Source organism: Mustela nivalis (assembly GCF_964662115.1).
Source record: "Mustela nivalis genome assembly, chromosome: 1".
Taxonomy (NCBI): domain Eukaryota; kingdom Metazoa; phylum Chordata; class Mammalia; order Carnivora; family Mustelidae; genus Mustela; species Mustela nivalis.
In genome coordinates this window covers 164,754,786-164,776,707 of record NC_139020.1, presented here as the reverse complement: position 1 = coordinate 164,776,707, position 21,922 = coordinate 164,754,786, and the positions used below count along the sequence as shown (strand labels likewise).

At 42.9% G+C, this 21,922-nt stretch overlaps 1 protein-coding gene across 2 annotated transcripts in view; it reads left to right on the top strand.

Moving 5' to 3' along the window:
• Nucleotides 1-21,922, top strand: part of HRH1 (histamine receptor H1) — a 139,550-nt gene that overhangs the window by 5,508 nt on the left and 112,120 nt on the right. The window contains exon 1 of one of the 2 annotated variants that reach the window (XM_082749460.1): nt 5,390-5,512. The exons of the other annotated variant lie outside the window; for it this stretch is intronic. The gene's annotated coding sequence lies outside the window, so the exon portion shown is untranslated. Of the gene's footprint in view, nt 1-5,389; nt 5,513-21,922 lie in introns of those variants that run through there. 2 annotated transcript variants of the gene reach the window in all.

Sequence of the window (21,922 nt, the reverse complement as noted above, 5' to 3'; positions counted from 1 at the left end):
CCCAGGATACCTCCCTGACCAAATAAACCCCTCAACACCAAGTCCCTGCCTAAAACTCTGCTCTTGGGGGACTCAGGCTGAGACCCTCCTCATGGAGGTGGTCTTGACCCCTCAGAGGTGCCAGGATCATCCCTACACACTCTGGCAACTCCCTACATTTCCCATTCATAGCTTTTAATCACCCTTGCAATTAAACTTTTATGTAGTTATCTATTCATGTCTCCCTCCTAGTTAGACTATAAACTCCATAGGCTGAGAAGAGTCTGTCCTCTTAACTCCTTTATGCCCAGAGCACATAGTGTGTGTTAAATAAATATTTGTTGAGTGAATGACTGATGGATGGGCAGCAGGTGGAGTGGATGTAATTGCTATCACATACCAATTCTGCCATGTTGATGAAGCTACCAAGAGCCTCACTGCTGCATGTCCTCCCCTGTGTGGAAACAAGGCCCCAAAGGGCTGACCTGGGGGCTTAAGGAGACTCCAAGCCCTTGACATTGTAAAAAGCTGAGCAGAAGGAAATGAGGACCATGGTACCCAAAGAAGTGCTGGGCCCTTCTTTAGGTTACCTGGGAGAGGTTGGGGCAGAGGAATTAACATTTATAGTGCATCTCCAATGTTCTAAGCACTCAGTTGACATTGTTAAATGCACATGTGCTGCCCTGGGTCCTACCACACTCCCTAGCTCCCAGGAAGAGATGTGAAGGAGAAGGCCTTCCTCTGATCCCACTGGAGAATTTACTGTTTGGTCAGCAAACCATGCATCAGACCTTTATTTCTCCCAACAACAATAGAAGATACCACTCACTGCTCACAAGTGGGGTGCCTCAGTAACCCTCCAAGGGGAGGACCATCAGTCTCCCCACTTTGCAGGATCTGAGCAATGAAACCACTTCCACAAGGGCGTGCCGTTTAAAATAAGACAGATTCAAGCCAGGTCTGTCTGACATCAAAGCCCAGATCCTTCAGCCTTTCCCTGGAGAAGGCCTCATTAACCATGTTTCCAGATGGCCAGAGGAAGGCATAGGAGCCAGGAAACTTGATTGTTTCCTGGAACCTGGGGCTGTGCCTTTCTTTGCCTTCTCCTCCACGTGCAGAATGCAGGCGTGGAGGGTACAGGCTGAGAGCCTGAAGAACGGTAAACAAATGCCAACATTCCGTGAAAGGCAGGGAGACATCTTGATGCCCTTGAGCTAAACTTTTACTACCGTGACAACTACATCACAAAGACGAACAAGGAAACTACTCTGGGATGCTGATCCTGGGCCAGAGGGTGGGCTAGGATTGGGCCCCAACTGTTTCATCTCACCCTCAAGGGAGCCATATTCAACCCCATTTTCCAGAGGAAGAAAGTAATGTTCAGAGAGGGGAAGTACGTGCCCAGTTTCCCACAGCTGCTACGTGACTGAATCAGGATTCAACACTCAGTCTGAACTCAACGTCCCCATTCTTCCCAATTACCACATTTCCCTGTTAAAAACAAAAATTCAGCTGTGTAAATTTGAAGAACAAATTGGCTTTATTCACTGATTCATGAATCAGGCGGCAGCCCATCTAGCAGTAGAAAGGAGCTCCACTAAGCTGTAGAAAAGGCAAGGTCTTTAGAGGTGAAAAGGGGAAATAAAGAGGAAATTATTAGCAAAGTGTGCATTGTTTCAGGCAAGGTCGTCCTCTTAAAGGGAGAAAAAGGGGTCTGTCAAGTTATCTCACCAGTGCTGATCAGGTAGTTTTATGATGACTGATTAAAGTTTACATTTCTGGGGGGTTAAAACTGGTTAGGTTAGGTATTAAGGTTTGCTGTCTTAGGGTTTAGCGTGCATGACTCCATTTTTCTTGCTGTCTCTTAAACAATCTCCTCCTTTTGACCTATCAGCTTACCTGAGAGATGTCCACTCTACTCCCAGTTACTGCTCTCCAGTTCTTGAAGCTTTTGTTAATTCTTTTGTGATATTCACAGGTCATGATATTTTTGGATTAATCTTTGTGATATTCATAGGCCAAGACCTTAAGTTCACAATTCTTAAGTTGTTCTCTTCTTTCTTTCTTTCTTTCTTTTTTTTTAAAGATTTATTTATTTATTTATTTATTTGACAGAGATCACAAGTAGGCAGAGAGGCAGGCAGAGAGAGGGGAGGAAGCAGGCTCCCTGCTGAGTAGAGAGCCCGATGCGGGACTCCATCTCAGGACCCTGAGATCATGACCTGAGGCAGTGGCTTAACCCACTGAGCCACCCAGGCACCCTCTTCTTTCTTAACATTGCAGTCTTTGGGAGATTGCTCGGTGGTTAGTGGCTGCAAATAGGTATTTAAATCGTTGGGAGAATACAATATACCAGGGAGATTATTATGATTATTATAAGTAGGATAATTCCCAGTATTTGGACTGTACTTCAGGACCATGGTACCCAACACCCAAGCCAATCAAAATCAAGTAAGTCAAACAAAGACTTATTGAAGGGGGTCACCATTTTAAGCCAAGTGGTTTGCTCAGTAATCTTACATGACTGAGTTTCAACATCCCCCAGAAATGTTAATCCAGATGTAGCAGGTAGAGTTGCCCACTGCACAGATATCTCCCTGCTCAGCTAAATGGTAATCGGGCTGTCCTGTTATCAAGACATCTTTGATTAGACTCAGGACTTTTGGGGGGGCAGCTATTGTTTTAAAAGTGGATTCTGTAATATCAAGAGTTAAGGAGAGATTCCTGAGCATAGCCTCATTTACATTTCTAATCAGGCAAGTATTGCAAGTGAATCCTGAGTTAGGACTGACTCCTGGCAATTCCTAACTCAATGGTGTAAAGCCAGGAGAGTTGATCAATCAGGTGTGTCTGTGTTTGTTTGTGGGCAGTTAGGGGCACAGTTAAATAACCTAGGACGCACTGTCCAGTTACATACCAGCTGTCTCGGCATTCATAGGTCCACGGAGAATGATAACAACTACAATGGCAATCCCTGTTGGGGCACACACTGCTCCCTGCTCAGGTGGCATTGTTAATGGACAGGCAAGGTTTTGATGACAAATCCAGCAGTCTGAGATGTAAAGGCTACCCTTCTCAGCAGTGACTGGGAAGATTTGCACGAGGTTGTTACCTTCCCAGGCCAGTGCCAGAGTAAAGGAAAGAAAGGAAGGAAGAGAGCGTTTTATGTTTCAAGTTTGAAGTCTTTATCTGGCATCTTGGGAAGAGGCAGTCTATCTCTATGTCAACTCCTTCTGCTGGTCAGTTGGATTTGGAGGCCTCCAGTGTTTGCACAGATCAGAGCCTTCTTCAAGTGGAGCCTTCTTCAGCTGTGAGAAGTGGACTCAAGGTTCAAGTCCCTGAAGGGGCTTGACTGCTGCCTTGGTTGTGAGGAGGACCTGGAATAGTTCTTTCCAAGGAGATTCAAAGGCTTAGTTCTTAGTGATTCCAGTCAGAAGGGTGGGAAACAGAAATGTTAGTTTGATGCATCATAGTCAGGTATTTGAAGAAACTAGAACTCAGAATCCAGTCCAGGTGAAAGATACATTACAAACTTCAAGATAGTTAACAGTATTAGAATCTAATAGCTACAAAGGTACAAACATAATTTTTCTTCCTGTAATTATTCCTGTTTTTTTTTTTTTTAAAGATAATCACATAAAACAGGTTTGTGTTAAACTTGGCCTAATCATAAGTGCAGTGAGGTTAGTGATTGACCATAAAAGCTCTTTTTAAGACCATTTTGCTAGAACCTTGTGAGTAAGGTACCAGGCTGATTCAAGAGATTTTATTGGCTCCATAAAATCAATCTTAAAATGGGGACTGTAGGCTGGAACCGAGGAATTGTGGGCTAACCCAAAGACCAGGGATTTGGGTTCAGGATGGAATTTTCTGCCAGCAAGTTGACACATTAAGCTCTTGACTGGAAAGTCCATTAGATTGGGAGTTCAATGCAAAGAGAGCAGAGCACAGAACCAAGAGGGATTGATTTACTCATGACCCTCAGAAATGACAGTGATCTCAAAAAGGGTTTACAGGGTACCATGCCTATATTTCTCACTGTCCCCAAATATCATCAGAAGTTCACTTTGGTTCCTATCAGATTTGGTTGGTAGCTGGTTCCTACAGCTACCAACCAAATTTGATAGGAAACAAATTCAACTGAATAAGTTAAAAGATTAAATAGGTTTTATTCAGTGATTCATGAATTATATAGCATTTCTTCTATCAGTAGAACGAAGCTCCACCAAAGCTGTAAAAAGGAAAAGTTTTTAATGACAGAGGGGAGTGAACAGAGGAAATTATTAGTGAAGAATGCAATGCATAGTGAAGATCACCCTCCGAGGGGAATGGAAGGGGTCTATCAGATGGGTTTTTCTCACTAGTGCTGACAAAGTAATTCCATTTGATTGGCTTAAGGTCACGTTTGGGGGCAGGGGTGGTGGTTGAAACTGCTATTAGGTTAGGTATTACATCTTGGTTTGCTGATGTGGGGTTAAGCACAAGTGACTCCCTTTTGGGCCTACTTGTCTAATTTCTAACACCCCCTTCTAGAAAAGAGAATAATTTTAAAAATAAAAAAGATTCTGTTGTAAGAGTATAAAGTTCAATTATATTGCTCTGATTATAGCTCAATTATATTGTTATGATTGGTAGACAGGGAGATTAAGGAATAAAGAATCTTTAACCATTACTACCCCACCCAGATGGTGTCTCTCCCATTGTCCAAGAACTTTAGTCAGCTTCAGACTGTTTTATTTTTTCACATCTGTGACCTGTTGGTGCTGCTCAACCACTGTGTGAAATGGGTTCCAGTCATTCTCCCAGTTTACAGATGAGGAAATTGAGGCCCAAAGGGCTTAAGCAGGTTTTCCAAGGTTACACAGGTAGGAAGTAGTGGGGACAGGGTCCAGCCTGAATCACATACTGGTTCTTTAAGCTACTACATGCATCTGCTTTGTCAATCATTGCTTCACTTAATGCTCAAGATGATCTTGTAGTAGAGGAGGATTATTTAATCCCATTTTTTAGGAAAACAACAGAATCTGGGAGCAAGGAAGACACTTGCTCAAGTCATATGGCAGGCAGCATCTGTCCATCAAGAAAACCCTAAGACAGGGCGCCTGGGTGGCTCAGTGGGTTAAGCCTCTTCCTTCAGCTCAGGTCATGATCTCAGGGTCCTGGGATCAAGTCCCACATCAGGCTCTCTGCTCAGCGGAGAGCCTGCTTCCTCCTCTCTCTCTCTCTCTCTCTCTCTCTGCCTGCCTCTCTGCCTACTTGTGATCTCTCTCTGTCAAATAAATAAATAAAATCTTTAACAAAAAAAAAAAAAGAAAGAAAACCCTAAGACATCTATTTTGTTTCCCCTGAAGAATGACAGATATGTCCTTCTATTGTGGGTGCAGGGCTTGTCTCCTTGTCCCGGAGTTACACAGATGTGAGCTGTGGAGGTGCCTGCGGAAGCTGCCTGGCTGAGCCTGGATCTGGGATGAGAGTAGATCAGTAACTTCATAGCTCAGCTAGCTGTGTGGCCTGGAGACTTATCCATCATCAGGTAGGGAAAGACAAAGGAACTCAACCTGAACCACCACCTTTCTCCCATTGTCAAGTCATTGGATGTTCCTAAATTCCCATCTCATAGATGAAGAAACTGAGGTCCACAGAGGGAAAAGGATTTACCCAAAGTCACATGGCTTATTGAGCAGGGATCCCCACACAGGCCTGTCCAGGAAGCTGGGCTCCCTCCTTTGGTCCAGATTCCCCAGTTCTTGAGGCTAACCCTATTCATGGGGGTCTCCTAAGGCCCTGAAAAATTACCAAAAAAAAAAAAAAAAAATCAGAGTTACCTACCTGGGGCCTTCTCTTCCTTTCTTCTTGCTGTTCAGTCCTCCCTGGGTTCAGTGCCAGGCTGAGGCTCCACACCACAGCTGTCTTTGCCCAGTTCTGTGCCCTCCAGATCGCACAAGCCTTGCCCTTTTCCTGGCCTCCCTTTCTAAGATGTGACCCTGGGGAGAGCAGAGCAGATGGACAAGGTCAGGTGCCAGAGGCTTGAAAATCTTTCAGCTCTTGCCAAGGAAAATGTCAAGCTTTATAAGGAGAAAATGATCTCCCACCCACTCCAGACTGAATTCCCACTTCCCTGCCACTTACATGCCTAAAAGCATATGTCCTTTTAGGAAATAAAGGATTCATTTTTCCATATTTGCTTAAAAGATATGGTGAGATATGGAGAGGAATTTAGCCAGAGAAGTAGAAAATTTAGCTTGGATCTTAGCTCTGTTTGGACAAAGTTGTGGGACCTTGGGCTACTCACTTTCCTTCTCTGGGCCTCATGTAAAAAATAAGTTAAAACAGATGATCTCAAGCTTTCCTCCACTCAGCCCTGACATTCTGTTCCTTGAAATTTAACATGACCTATATTTGCTTTGCTTAAAGTAAGTTGGCCCTTGTTCATCCACTGGAGACTGGATACAGAGAGGTACAGGGGTATAGTGGAATACTATTCAGCAATAATAAAAAAAAATGGCTACAGATAAATGCAACAACATGGATGAATTTTAAAAAGCTATCATGTTGACCTATCATACCTAGTGAAAGAAATTACGTAGGAAGGACTATGGATTACATGAGCTTATTATACAAAGTTCAAAAACAGAAAAAACTTGGATAATAGTGGTTACTTTGGGGGTGGGGGGTGATTATTGAATACAAAGGAGCACGGGAAGATGGTTTGTTGCACACCTTGATCTGAATGAGGGGGTTACAGCGATCTAAACAGCTAAAAATTCATTGAGGTGTATGCCTAAGATATATGCATTTTCCTATACTTTAATAGTAACTCAATATATATAATTACATAAATTGCAATATGTAAACATTTACATATAAAAATATTAAAGTCTGAGTGTTTTGCTTCTAGAACTATACATAATTAAAACCACTAGAAGCATCCAAGTGCCAAGTTTTCATAAAACAATTGACAGACTATGCCCATGGGTGTGATCATGCCCTCAAAGGAAGAAAAGTGATTCGATCCTTCTTGATAAAAATTTCTTTGTGTGACCAAGCTTTGGAAAATTGCCACTGTGTCCAAGAGGCAGGAGGAAAAAAAAAATTCACTTTTGAGGAAGTCTGTTTAAGGCCCAGGGCAGCCAAATCCGTGCCACGTCGTGCGGAGGCATGTGGGAATATGCTGGAGAACAGTTTTCCAGATGTAATCACCACCCGGCCCTGCCCTTCTTGACACAGCTAGAAGTTTTTGGGAAGTCAATATGTCGGGTCCCAGCCTCACCCAGCTGTGGGCTTCTGAGCCCCTATGGGGGCCATCTGCCTCTCATCCCCAGACCGAGCTGTCATCTGAGAGTCACAACGGTTGCCCTGGCAGCGTCCCAGGGGCCACTCTTAACTTGTTGTACATGTCTACTCAGGCCGCTGTCTGTGACAGCACCACAGACTGGCCAGCTTAAACCACAGAAATGTGTCTCTGCATGGTTCTGGAAGCTGGACGTCCGAGACCATGGTGTCAGCAGGCTGGATTTCTTTTGAGGCTCATTTCCTTTTGCGGATGGCCATTGTCCTGCTGTGTCTCTTCACATGGTCTCCCTCTGTCTGTGTCGTCCTAATTTGATCTTTTTATAAGGAGATGAAACATCTTGTTAGGGCCCATCCATATGACCTTACTTTACCTTAAGGGCCTCTTTATTTATTTTAATTACCTCTTGAAAGGCTCTGTCTCCCAAAGCAATCACATTCTGAGTTTCTGCGGGTTCCACCTTCAGCATATGAATTTGGGAGTAGGGCATGATTCAGCCCATAATACCCATCAAGGACACTTTCTGCCTAATTGCCAAAGGGAGTCTTCTAAAACACAAATGTGATAGTGTTGCTTCCCACTCGAAGTACTTTATGTCTCCCTGCCATCCTCAGGACACTTTTCAAACTTCTTGTCTGGCACAAGCCCTCCCCACCGCGCTGCAATGTGATCTGGCAACTGCCTACCATCCCAATCTCATCTCTCTCCACTCTCCCCTTGTTCTCTCTGTCCACCCCTGCCTCCTTATTGTTTCCCTACTGCCCCAGGGCCTTTGCACAGCAGGTCCTTCTGTCTAATGTGTGTGTGTGTGGCAAAGTCATTCATTGGAGAATTTATTTCTAATTCTCACTCCTGCCAATGAGTCAGAAAAGTTACTTGTCTTTATCAGTTCCTCCTCTCTCCCCCAAATCCCTATAATTTCTACTATGTATTCTGATACTCCCAGGAGTGTTTGTGGTACAGAGCCTCAAACAGAACTTTCCAGACCTCTAGAAGTGCCCTCACCTATACCAGATTTCAGCTAGACTTCATAAGTTTATGCGGGGAGGCTGGGATGGGGGCTGAGATCTGACTAGGGAAGAAGGGGCAGGGAAGGAAATGGATGGGTTCTCAGGGTGGTCATTTTTGCAGGGAGGCAAGATCCCTAGTGTCCCTGCAGTTGCAGAATGCCTAGGGAAATAGCGCTGAGTCCATGAGTAAATTCATGAGGGTTTCCACATCCAGGCATGTGGCTGGTGGTGAAAGAAGACTTCAGAACCAATAGAGACTGATGGAGCAGAGCAGCAGGCCAAACAGCTACCTTGGAGAGCAGAGGGAGAAATGGCCACAGTATTGGCCACAGAAATGGCTGCAAAAAAATTCTTGTTTGAATCTAAAAAGGGTAGCCTGAAAAAACAGCTGAAAAAAACCATAGCTGAGACTGAAGTGTTCGCCAATCCTGGTGAGTGTGGACAGAGGGATATCCTTAAGTGACTGAGACAAAATAATAGGATTTTTCGTATGTCTTTATGTTGTGGAGTATACTGGTACCCACCTGTAATAGCCAGTGTCATGTGTCAACTTGGCTGGATGACAGTGACCAGGCATTTGGCCAAACATTGTTCTGGATATTTCTGTGAAGGTATATTTTGGATAAGATCAACATTTAAATGCGTAGACTTTGAGTAAATCAGATTGCCCTCCATAATGGGAGTGGGCCTCATCCAATCAGTTGAAGACTTCAACAGCATTAGAGACTGACCTCCCCTGAGCAAGAAGAAGTTTTACCAGCAGGAGGCCTTTGGACTCAAACTGCAACTCTTCCCAGGGTATCCAGCCTGCTGGCTTACTCTGCAGACTTTGGATTTACCACATTACCACAATTGTATGAGCCGATTCCTTAAAATAAGTTTCTTTGTACATATGTGCATGTTCTGTTGCTTTTGCTTCTCTGGAGCATTCTGACTAATACACCACCATAAACTTTTTAGCTCCCCCCAGGGAAGACTGCTCACATTCTGGTTAATTCTGTTCATTCTTCCTGTCTCTGCTTAGACTGCACTTCCTACAGGAAGTCTTCCCTGGCCGCCACCAGCCTCACCCTCACTCTGCTTTAGGTGCCTCCTTCATGTTCCCATAGCAACATGTACATTCCCCATTGTAGAGCTTTCATTTTCCCATGGCAGAGATTTCCAAACTGAGGAGTATTTTCTGTGTTCCTAGTAGATTATGAGCAGAAATGAAATCCATTTTACTAACAGAGCCTGATACATAGTTGCTGAATGATGAACGAATGAGAAGAGTAAGTAAATGTGTGAATGCTTGTATGAATTTCTGTCACTGCTATTAACAAATTACCACAAACTCAGTCGCTAAAAACAACATAAATTGATTATCTTACAGTTCTGGGGGTTAGGAGTCTTAACACCGGTCTCCCTGGGCTAAAATCAAAGTGTTGGCAGGGCTGCATTACTTTTTGTAGAATCCATTGCTTCACCTTTTCCGGCTTATTAGAAGCTGCCACATTCCTTGGCCTAAGGTCCCCTTTCTCCATCTTCAAAGCCAATAACATTGCAGCTCTGACCTGATTCTCTGATTTTTAAGGACTCGCATAATTATATATTCTAGGAGAATCTCTTTGACTCAAAATCCTTAATCAATCACATCTGCTGAAGTTCTTTTTGCCAGGCAGTGTAACTTACTTACAGGGTCCAGAGATTAGGATGTGGACATTTGGTGAGTGTTCTTCCTACCCCAGTCCTTCCCTGTTAATTTAACAGACTGCTCAGATTTCCCCCATGGTCTCCATCTCCACTAAAAGCATTGGGACACAGTTCAATGTACCCATCTAACAAATGAGAAAACAGGCCCTGGAGAAAGGGGCATTTTTTGAGTGCCTACTCTGTGCCAGGTGCTGTGCTAAGAGCCTCTCACGGCTTGTCTTCAAACAACTCAAGAGGAATGTATTACTGTTATATATATGACACTACTGAAGGACTCTTCAGCTGCAAAGGACAGAAAACCCAACCCAAACTGGCTTTAGTAAAAAACAGTGATTGAAAACCCTGAGGCGATGTTCAGGTCCTGCTGGATCCTGATGTTCAAAGGATGTTATCAGACACATTCTATTCCATCTCGTGGCTTTGTGTTGTCTCCTTTCTCAGTCAAATTCTCCTTTCATGGAAGCAAAATGGCCATGAGCAGCCCTGAGTACAAACCCTCCTGGGAGAGCCCTGAAACACCTGTGGAAAGAGCTGTTTCTCAACACGTCCAACGGAAGTCCTGGAAATGAGGTCCACTGAAACTTCAGGGGTCCAGCATCCATCTCTGCACAATAAAGGAGGGCCTGCGGATGGAGTACACTTGTAGGCCAGGGCTGAAATGCACGCCCAGTTTGAAGACGAGCCTTTTCTGAACATAGGGCCTGGGTGTGCAGGGGCTACTCTCCAGGAGAAGCAGTGCTGCTACCAGAAGTGACAATTCCTGTGTATCCAGGAGGAAAACCCCCACTATCAGGAAAAAATGCTGATTATCATCGTATCTGTTTTATAGGAGTAGCAACTGAGGCAAAAAATGGTTTGGTAAAATGCTGTAGATCACAGAGCTGGTTCAGTGGTCCTGCCAGGACTTAAGCCGTGATCCTCTCCCCCTGTAGGGGGCAGTCTTAGAATTCTGGGCAGGGTCCCTGCACACTTGGATCTCTCTCTCACGTGGTCTGAACTTCTAGACTCTGTCAAAAGACACACATGACTTGTTAGCTACCTCCCTGGACCTTGAGATCAGGCTGGAATCCTGCTGCCTGTCCCTGATATGTATGAACTGTGAGTGTCTCATCTCCTGCAGAAGCACCTCTAGTAAAGGGAGGAAATAGGCACTGACCATCAGCCCCTTTGAAGTCATCTGTGATGGCAGATTCTACGTGGGCCTTCATCCTGTCTTACTGGGATGCCAAACAATGGACACAGCTTATTGGCAAAGGCCCTACCTCAGAGAAAACTGTCTTTCCAAGGAAAGGGAGGCCGGATGGAGTGGACAATGAGGGTGCTCATAAAAGAGATGAGTCTTCTGGAAGGTGTAAGAGCGAGCTAAGAAAAAATAACCAAACCTTTGTGGGCAGTTCCTGGAACTGAGGCCAGAAACAGAAAGGACACGAGTCCCTTCCCAGAGGGTGAAGAGTTTCAGTAGGGTAAACAAGCAGGATGAGCAGGACCCCCTAGCGCAGGTGCTGAACCTAGGAAAGCTGCCCCCGCCCAGGGATGACAGGACCAAAAATACATTGTTCCAGAAGAGGAAAGGGGCAAAGAGCAAACATTTATCAAGTGTTTACTGTGTGCTAAGCACATCACATCATGAGGCTTCCTCTCCCCTGTCATTGTTCTGAGCAGGCACATTAATTTATCCCTTAACATTTTTTTTTTTTCCCTTACAAAGAGGGAAGCTGAGGCTCAGAAAGATAAGGCAACTCACTCAAGAGCACACAGCCAAGAAATGGCATAGTGGGATTCAAAACCAGTTCTATCTGCTTCCAAAGTCAGTGCTCTTCCCTCCACAATGTACATACAGTAGGTTATTAGAGAAAATGTGGACCTCCCAAGAACGTTTTAAACTCACTGTTTCTAGAAAGCCCCCATCAAAAGCAGAGTCCTGGGTTGAATGGACCAGATGATGCTCAGTGGTCAATGCTCAACTTCTTAGAAGCAAATGATAGAGAAATGTCAGGGTTGGGGAGAGCGTGGGGGCAGGTGAGTGGAGGTTCCCCTGTCTCCAATAGGTGTGCATAAAGATCATCCAGGTGCATGGAAGGAAGACAGAATGATGTGGCAAGCTGGTAAGACCAGATGATTATCAGCCACCATCCCAGGTTCTTAAAGTTAAAGGGTTCCCCATCACTGCCCCAGCCACTATCTTCAGGAACCCCAAACTTTCCAGGAACTAAAGAGGTTCTCCAGGACCCAGCTACCCTGCCAGCTTCTTTCTGCCTATTGCTCTTGCTTAGATGCATAGACTTTCCACTCCCACTCTGCCATGGTCCCCAAAAGTGTTGGATTTGCAGTAGGCGGGGCACGCACATTTGCAGTACTAAGTGCCACTTCTCTTGCACCTAAGAAGTAGTTATTATTTCTTCACTGCCTGTTGTGTGAACTTACAGAAGCCCTGGGCAGTGGGTATTTTACCCCTTTAATAGGTGCTGTTGGGGCCCCAATCAGGTCTCCATAACCAGGCCATCATACCCACCCACCAGCTGTGTAATTGTTGGCTGTCAAGAGCTCAAAGCTGCACCCCTTCTCTGGAAAATTGCCCTAGTTTGACAGGAATCTCACTAGTTGGTTACATCCCTCCAAGAACATCTCACAGTCAGTGCTGAAAAGTGGGTACAAAAGACTGGCTCCCCATCTCATCTAGGGCTGTGAATAGCTTTGTAGTGTGATTGTCCCACAGCCTCCAGTGGATCAGGCTGCGGCTGGACCTTCCTTACCTGGGGTGACATTCCCCCTTGGCTCCTCCCTCTTCCCTATCCTGTTTCCCTTACCCTTTATAGGTTTTTCTTAAGAGCACTCCTTCAATAAATCACATGCACCCAAAGCCCTAAAACACCCCTGCCACATTTTACGGAACAAGAAACTAAGGCTTACCTATGATGACCCCAACTTGGTCTGTCCCCAGAGTTCAAGCCCTTTCTGCTCCTTTCATCCTGTCTGGACAGAATGGGCAGCATATAGGTCAGGAGCAGAAACCCCAAGTCCCCACAGGGATGGGCAGATTTCCTCCCTCAGCAGCAGCCCTGGGCCACTTGGCAGCAGCAAGGCTCCTGTTGCCTCCCCCACACTGAGTCATCACCCATGCAGAGCGGTGATAAATCAGAGCAGGAATGGGCGGGTGGCTGGCACTCAAAATGAGATTTCTCAGAAGCCTCAGTCCTGCTCAGTTCAGGAAAGCAGGGGTTTGGGATGGAGATGGGGTGGGGGAGGGGGTGGCTCCTCTTCACTCTTAGTTCACCCAGGGCTGGAGACTGGAGGCCCAGGGGCTCCTCTGCCTCCTGTTGAGCCTCTCCCCAGGGACCAACTCTCCAAGGTGTTTCAGGAAGGACGGGGCAGATGGCAAAGCCCAAGTCCTAGGAACTAAGCTGACTCAGCCATCAAAGCTATATAGCAGGGTAACAGGAGGCAAAACAAGGTCCCTGGAACACACCAAAGGCTAAGCCACACCCCTGCTTAGACACCTCCCAGGGCCCTAGGGCATAGAACATCAGAGGCAAACTGTGGAACTTTGAATTCTGGGTCTTTAAATTTGACTCCAGACACTTCTCTAGTCACCACTTCTGCCTCTCACCTTTTTCATTTCTTTTAGTTGACGAAAAATTTATATACACTCAAATGCACAGATCTTGGATGTACCAATAAACAGAGTTGAGAAAATGTACATACCCATGTAATTAACACGATTCTCAGCATACGAAACATTTCCATCACCAGAAAGTTTTTTCATGTTCCTTTCCAGTTAACCCCCATAGGCAATCACTGTTCTGATTTCTATCACCATGAATTAGATGTACATTTTCTTGACAATCATATAAATGGTATCACACGGTCTGTACTTTTGGGGGGTCTGGATTCTTTCATTCAACATCATGTCCATGAAATTTATCCATATTGGGCAGTCGTGCATTCCTTTCCATTACTAAGTGGTATCCCATTATGAATACACCACAATTTGTTTATCCATTCTCCTGTTGATAGCCATTTGTGTTATTTCTCCTTTTTTTCTTTTAAAGATTTTATTTATTTATTTGACAGAGAGAAATCACAAGTAGATGGAGAGGCAGGCAGAGAGAGAGAGAGAGGGAAGCAGGCTCCCTGCCGAGCAGAGAGCCCAATGCGGGACTCGATCCCAGGACCCTGAGATCATGACCTGAGCTGAAGGCAGCGGCTTAACCCACTGAGCCACCCAGGCGCCCCTTATTTCTCCTTTTTGACTTACAAATAGACTGCTATGAATATTCTTGAACAAGTCTTTCTGAGGGTGTTTGTTTTCATTTCTTAAGGATTAATAACTAGGAGTGGGATGGGTAGGTTGTAGGGTAGGTATTATTTAACTTTATAAGAAACTAAACAAACTGTTCTCCAAAGTGGGTGTACTGTTTTACACTCCCACTGCCAATGTTTGACATCTTGAACTGCTTTATGTCCTCATAAACATTTGGCATTTCAGTGCTCTTAATTTTAGAAGTGGCATTTCCCTGATGGCTTATGAAGTTCAGCACTTTTTCACATGCTCATTGGCCATTAGGATAAATTATTCTTTGAAGCATCTGTTCAAGTCTTTTGCCTATTTTCAAAAAAGCTTTTTTTAATTATTTATTTTTGTTAATAATTTGTATTTATAAATTGAAAAGAAATACTCTACCGCTCATCCTGTCTTAGGAACAATTAGAAATTGATTTATTTGTATTGAGATACACATAACATGTTAGGGGATGTCCAGTTATTAGAAGATGGAACCTGTCTGGGGAAACTCTGGCAGAGAGGATGGAAGTCATGCTGTATCCTTGGTTAGTACTATTACATCTTAAATCTCCATGGAGAACACTGGATTTCATATTGTGCACGTACTTTTTTCTAGCTCATTGATTGAATATTCTAATACTATGTAATCAAATTTATAAAAGTTAAATCAGTCATCTTCTATTGATATAACCATTGGCTTCTCATCCAGCATCTATTTCCCTCTTCCTTCCTAATTCTTTCTCTGTCCAGTTCTCATTCTTCCCCCACTCAGCCATTTGCTGCAGGGAAGCCTTTTTTTTTTTTTACTGTGTTGTGTTAGTCACCATAAAATGCATCATTAGTTTTTGATGCAATGTTCCAAAATTCATTGTTTATATAAAACAACCAGTGCTTCATGCAATATGTGTCCTCAGTGGCTTGAAAGTAATACTGTTCCTGATTGTAGCAACTGGCTTAGGATGGACACACGATCTACTTCTGGCCATAAGATGTGAGGGCATATATCTTGGGGGCTTTGGAGGAAATTTTCCTCTTTCTGAAGAGAAAATCTTAAGAAGATGAGCTCTCTCTTTTGCCTCATGACTTTGTTTTGTCAGATGTGATGCCTGGAGTCACTTGAAATTGCTTGCTACAAGTTTGAAAAAAAATCTCGCACTGAGCACTACAAGACCAGAGAGATGTACCAAAATCTGAGTTCTTGACACCAACATTCAGCTACTGAATCAGTCTATCTGGAGGGGTCCTTCTCCCTTTGGACTGCAAGCTTCCTGAGTCAGTAACCTTTCTTACTGGTTAAACTAGTGGAGGTTGTATTTGTGTTACCTGCAGATGCTAAGTGTATACTCTTTTAATTATTTTATTAAACTATGTAACAAAGAACAAATATACAGTTTAATGATTTTAGTGTATTCATAAGGTTGTGCAACCACCTTCACTATTTAATTCCAGAACATCTCATCACCCCAAAGGGAACCCTGTACCAGTTAGCAGTCACTTCCCATTCCCCTCCCCCAGCAGCATCTGGCAACCATTAATCTACTTACTGTCTGACCCTATGAATTTGCCCATTCTGGAAATTACATGTATATATGGAATCATACAGTATGTTCCCTCGTTTGTTTGGCTTCTTTCACTTGGCACAATGTTTTCAAGATTCATCCATGTTTATATCTTCATTCCTTTTCATGGCTGAATAACATTCCTTGGTGTGGATAGACCGTATTTGTTTATCCATTCATCAGTTGGTGGACATTTGGGTTGTTTCTACCCTTTGGATCTTATGAATAATTGTGCTGTGAACATTTGTGCACAATTTTTGTGTGAACATATGTTTCCAGTTCTCTTGGAAATATACCTAGGAATGATATTGTTGGGTCATATGATAACTCCATGTTTAACTCGGAGGAACTGCCAACCTGTTTTCTACAGCAGTTTGCATACTCTTACATTCCCACTAGCAAGGGTCCAGGGGCTACATATCCTTGCTAACTAACACATGTTATTGGTGTTTTTTTTAAATTATTCTAGTCATCATAGTAGGTGTGAAGTGATACCTCATTGTGATTTTGATTTGCCTTTTTTTTTTTTTACTGTATTGTGTTAGTCACCATAAAATGCATCATTAGTTTTTGATGCAATGTTCCAAAATTCATTGTTTATATAAAACAACCAGTGCTTCATGCAATATGTGCCCTCCTTAATGCACACCACCAGGCTCACCCATTCCCCCACTCCCCCTTCTCTAAAACCCTCAGTTTATTTCTCAGAGTCCACAGTCTCTCATGGTTCACCTACCCCTCCAATCTCCCCTAATTCACTTTTCCTTTCCTTCTGCTAATGTCCTCCATGCTATTCCTTATGTTCCACAAGTAAGTGAAGCCATATGATAATGGTTTGACTTAATCTTCTTGACTTACTTCACTCAGCATAATCTCCTACAGTCCCATCCATGTTGATGCAAAGTTGGGTATTCATCCTTTCTGATGGCTGAGTAATATTCCACTGTGTGTATGGACCACATCTTCTTTATCCATTCGTCTGTTGAAGGGCATCTCAGCTCTTTTCACAATTTGGCTATTGTGGACAGTGCTGCTGTGAACATTGGGGTCCATATGGGCTCTTCTTTTCACTACATCTGTATATTTGGAGTTTGCATTTCCAAATGAGTAATGATGTTAAGCTTCATGTGTTTATTTGGCACTTGTGCATCTTCTTTGGAGAACTATCTATTCAGATCCTTTGTCTGTTTTTAAATTAGGTTATTTGTCATTTTTTTGGTTAAGATTTATTTATTTATTTGAGAGAGATATAGAGCATGTGCACACAATGAGAGAGGGAGAAAAAGAATCTCAAGCAGGTTCCCTGCCAAGCATGGAGCTGGATGTAGGACTGGATCGGAGGACCCTGAGACCATGGCCTGAGCCAAAATCAAGAGTCAGACACTCAACTGACTGAGCCACGCAGGTGCCCTTGGGTTGTCTTTTTATTGTTGAGTTTTAAGTGTTCTGTATGTGTTCTGAATATTAGACCTTTATCAGAGATATGATTTGTAAATATTTTCTCCTATTCTGTGGATTGTCTTTTTCACTTCCTTGATGGTGTTGTTTAAAGCACAAAAGTGTTTAATTTTGATGAAGTCCACTTGATCTATTTTTTAAATTTTGTTGCTTGTGTTTTTCATGTCATAGCTAAGAAACCATTGTCTAATCCAACAAAAATAACACCCATGTTTCCTCCAAGGGTTTTGTAGCTTTGGCTCTTTATACACTGGAGTCTCTGATTCAACTTGTATGTGGATATCCTGTTTTACTACTACATTTTGTTGAAATGACAATTCTTTACCTGTCTTGGCACTCTGTCAGAAATCAGTCATAAATGCAGGGGCTTATTTCTCAACTCTCAATTCCATTCCAGATGGACATGTCTATCCTCATGCCAGTAGCACAGTCTTGATTACTGGAAGTATGAAGTAAGTTTTAAAATTGGGAAGTATGATTTCTCCCCCTTTGTAGTTATTTTTGAAGATTGTTTTAGCTATTCTGGCTCTCTTGTATTCCCACATGAATTTTAGGATCAGCTTATAAAATAAAAAGGATAACTCTAATTTTAATAGAGAATGCATTATGTCTGTAGCTAAGTGTGGGTACTATTGCTGTCTTAACAATACTGTCTTACCCATGAACACAAATGCCTTTCCATTTATTTAGGTCTCTTTTAGTTGCTTTCAAAGTACTTCATAGTTTTCCATGTAAAAGTCTCTCACCTCTTTTTTGAAATTTATTCCTAAGCATTTTAATCTTTTGATTGTAAATGGAATTGTTTTATTTTATTTCATTTTTGGGTTATTGTTGCTAGTACATAGAAATAGAGTTGATTTTTGTACATTTGTCTTGCATTCTGCAACCTTCCTGCACTCAGTTATTGGCTCTAATAGTTGTTCCTTTCTTCCTTCTTCCTTTGTGATTTCTTTTTCCTCCTTTTCCTCTTTTCCTTCTTCTCTACCTTCTTCTTTCTGGTGTTCTTCCTTTAGAATTTTCCATATTCATGACTATGTTTTCTGAAAATTGACAGTTTATTTCTTTCCTATGTGGAGACTTTTCTTTTTCTTGCCTAATTTTCCTGGCTAGAACCTATGGTACAATAGTGAATGGAAAAGATGAGAGTACATACACTTGTCTCATTCATGATCTTGGAGTAAAAGCTTTCAGTATTTCACTAATATGTAAGCTATTAGATGTTGCTTCTTCATAGGTGTCCTTTTTCAGGCTGAGAATGTTCGTTTTTATTCCTCATGGGTTGAGAAATTTTTTTCATCATGAGAACATTTGGGTTTTGTCAAATGCTTTTTCTGCAACTATTGAGATGACCATGTGATTTTTATTTATTGTTCTTTTAATATGATCAAATGATTTTTAGATGTTGAACTGTCCTTGCCTTTCTGGGATAAATCCACCTTTGTCATAGTGTATAATCCTTATATGTTGCTGGATTTGATTTACTTGTATTTTGTTGAGGATTTTGCATATTTATTCACAAAGATGCAATGGTTGGTCTGTGGTTTTCTTATGTTTTTTTTTTTTTTTTCTGGCTTCTGGTATCAAAGTTAACACTGGCAATTTTTTATTCTGTAAGGTTGGTAGTAATGCCCCCTCTTTCATTCCTGATCTTAGTAATTTGAATCTTCTCTCTTCTGCTTCTGGTCATCTAACCAAAGGTTTGTCAATTTTGTTTATCTTTTCAAAGAGATAACTTTTGGTTGTATTAATTTTCTCTATTTTTTCTGTACTCTTCATTCATTTCCACCATGATCTTTATTATTTTTTTCCTTTTGCTTGGTTTTAGTTCAGTTTGTTCCTCTTGTAGTTTCTTAAGGTTGCTAATTAAATCTGGGTTATTGATTCAACATCTTTCTCCTTTTTTATAGGTATTTACAGCTGTGGTGATTTTCTAATCTCATTCCAGTGTGAGCAGAGAACACACTTTATATGATTTCAGTCTTTTAAAATGTATCAAGCTTTTGAATTTTATTGAGACTTATGGCCCTGTTTATGTTCCATCTTAGTGAACATTTCATGTACCTTAAAAAAAAGGTATTCTGCAATTATTTGGGGTAGTGCTCTTAAAATGTCAACTAGATCAAGGTGATTGATAGTGTTTGAAGTTTCTATATCCTTACTGATTTTTGTTTATTTTTTCTTCAATTACTGAGAGTTTTTAACCTTGCCAAACATGATGATAGATTTGTTTATTCTTCCCTTAAACTATGGGGTTTTGCTTTATTTATTATGAAATTCTATCCAAATTCTTTTGGATTGAAGTCTGTTCTGTAACTAATTAGCTGGGTCACTTTGGGCAGCAAAATTACATTGAATTGAATTGGCTTTCTTGTCCTTATGAAAAGTCTCTCCTTATCCCTGATTGCTCTCCTTATCTTAAAGTTAGTTTTGTCTGCTATTTACATAATATCACTAGCTTTCTTTAGCTTGCCATTAGGGCTGTATGTTTTTTTTCTGTCTTTTATACTAGGACACAGCCCCAGAGCTTGATCTTTACTCTTAAGGTGTGGCCTTTCTGAGCTGTCAGCTGAATGTCCAAGATACTCAGTGATGACTGTCAACTCAGATTGGGATGGAACTCCATCATGTGACCAACCAGTGTCTTCATTCTCTGCTGGGCCTCTCAGAGTCTCCCTGTACATGTGCATTCCATCCCTTGGCCAAGGACCTATCAGAAACCCCCACATGGACTTTTCCCACTGCCATCCTCCCCTGTAGAAATCCCCACCCACCAGGCACTCTGTTCTGCAAGTGTCAGCTACTTCAGCAGATTCAAACTGCTGTCTGCCACCATCATACATTATGATCTGGAAAGTGCCTCTAGGCTAAACATCAGGGTGAACATGAGGGTTCACTCATGTGTTTGCCTTCTTTCCACCTGGCTCTTGACTTTTTTAATCAGTGAAAGTGGAATTCCCATCCTTACTTCCTATAATTTCATAAATCAAAATGCACACAGTAAAAAAATAAAAGGATATAGGAGCCTTTTGCCTCATTTGTAAAATGGGAACAGCGATACTAACCACAATGGTTGTGTGCACTGGGGTTCCACTAAGGCACCTGACGCAGAATGAATACTGAGTATATATGACCACACTAGGCAAATATTTATCTAGCACTCCCCATGGGCCTGGCATCACAGACAACCCTTTATCAACAAATCTCCTCTAATCCTCATGATACACCCCACCAGGAAGGTGCCATTATCACCTACATTTTACAGGTGAAGAAATTAAGGCTAGAGAGGTAATGTAATTTTGCCGCCCAAAGTGACCCAGCTAATTAGTTACAGAACAGACTTCAATCCAAATATGTCCAGCCCAGAATCTGTGCTCTTAAACATGTTCTCCCCCTTTCCACAGCCTTTCTCAGGGGTGCCCTCCCTTCTCCTGCCCCTCAAAGAGCAGGAGGTAGCATTACCTAGAGGTCAGGTACCTGGGTATTGACGGTGAATGACTTTTCAGCTCTCATTTATGGACTGTATAGCATTGAGCAAGTTATTTGCCCATTCTGAGCCTCAGTTTCTATACTGATTTCCCAGGGCCTTTGTAATGAATTACCACAATCCAGTGGCATAAAGTAACACACAATCATTATCTCAGTCTGTAGCTCAGAAGTGTAAGGGGTTCAGCTGGGTATGTACTTGGAGTCTCAAAAAGCTGCAGTAGAGATTGTAGGCCAGCCCAGGCCCTTAGCTGGAGGCTAAGTGGGGGAACCAGCTTTGAAGTGGAGTCGGGTTGTAGGCAGGGTCCAGATCCTGTGACTGTAGACTGAGGTCCCTGTTCCCTTGCTAGCTGTCAGCTGGGAGCCAGCTTCTGTCCTAAGGGCTGCCAGCACTCCTTCTCAGGTGAGTCTAGTCTGTCCCATGCTTTGGATCTCTCCAGCTTCTCTTTCTGCTGCCTCACTCTCACTCCAGCTTGGAAAAGTTCTCTGCTTTTATTAGCTCATGTAATTAGATTGGGTCTCCCAGATAATCTCCCTATTTTAACATCTGTAAGTTCAATCACACCTGCGAAGTCCTTTTGCTAGGTAATGTAGCATATCCACAGGTTCCTGGAATTAGGCCACTGACATTTTGGGGGGCTGTTCTGCCTTCCATGGTTCTTTTATTCCTTTATTCAACACACATTTGTGAGCTATGGAGCAGATATTTGGGTGCTGTTGGTGCGTGTCCAGCCCAGCTCCCCACTGCCGGCACCCGTAGCCCCTGGCTACAAGCTTTCCTGAGATGCCAGAGTGATCTTGCAGAGCCTATACAGTAGGACAGAAGTGCTGGGGAACTCACACCTACCCAGGGGCAGCCTTCAACCTATGGCTGGTGGCATTAGTGGATAAACCCCCAACTCCATCCACCTTGAGATGGGGTAACTTGGAGCCATGTGTCTACACTGGCTCCCAGCAACCTTCTTCTCCAGCTGCCCATACTGGTCACTTACCAGAGCACACTTTCCCTGCTGCCTCCTTCTTCTCCCTCATTTCTTCCTCCCTGCCTCAGATCTCACCTAACAAACAATTTCTGCTGGTACGCTTGTCTCAGGGTGCCCATCTGTGGTGACCAAGACCAGCACTTGCAACAGACAAACACTATTCCAGGCCACATGATTAGCTCTGTT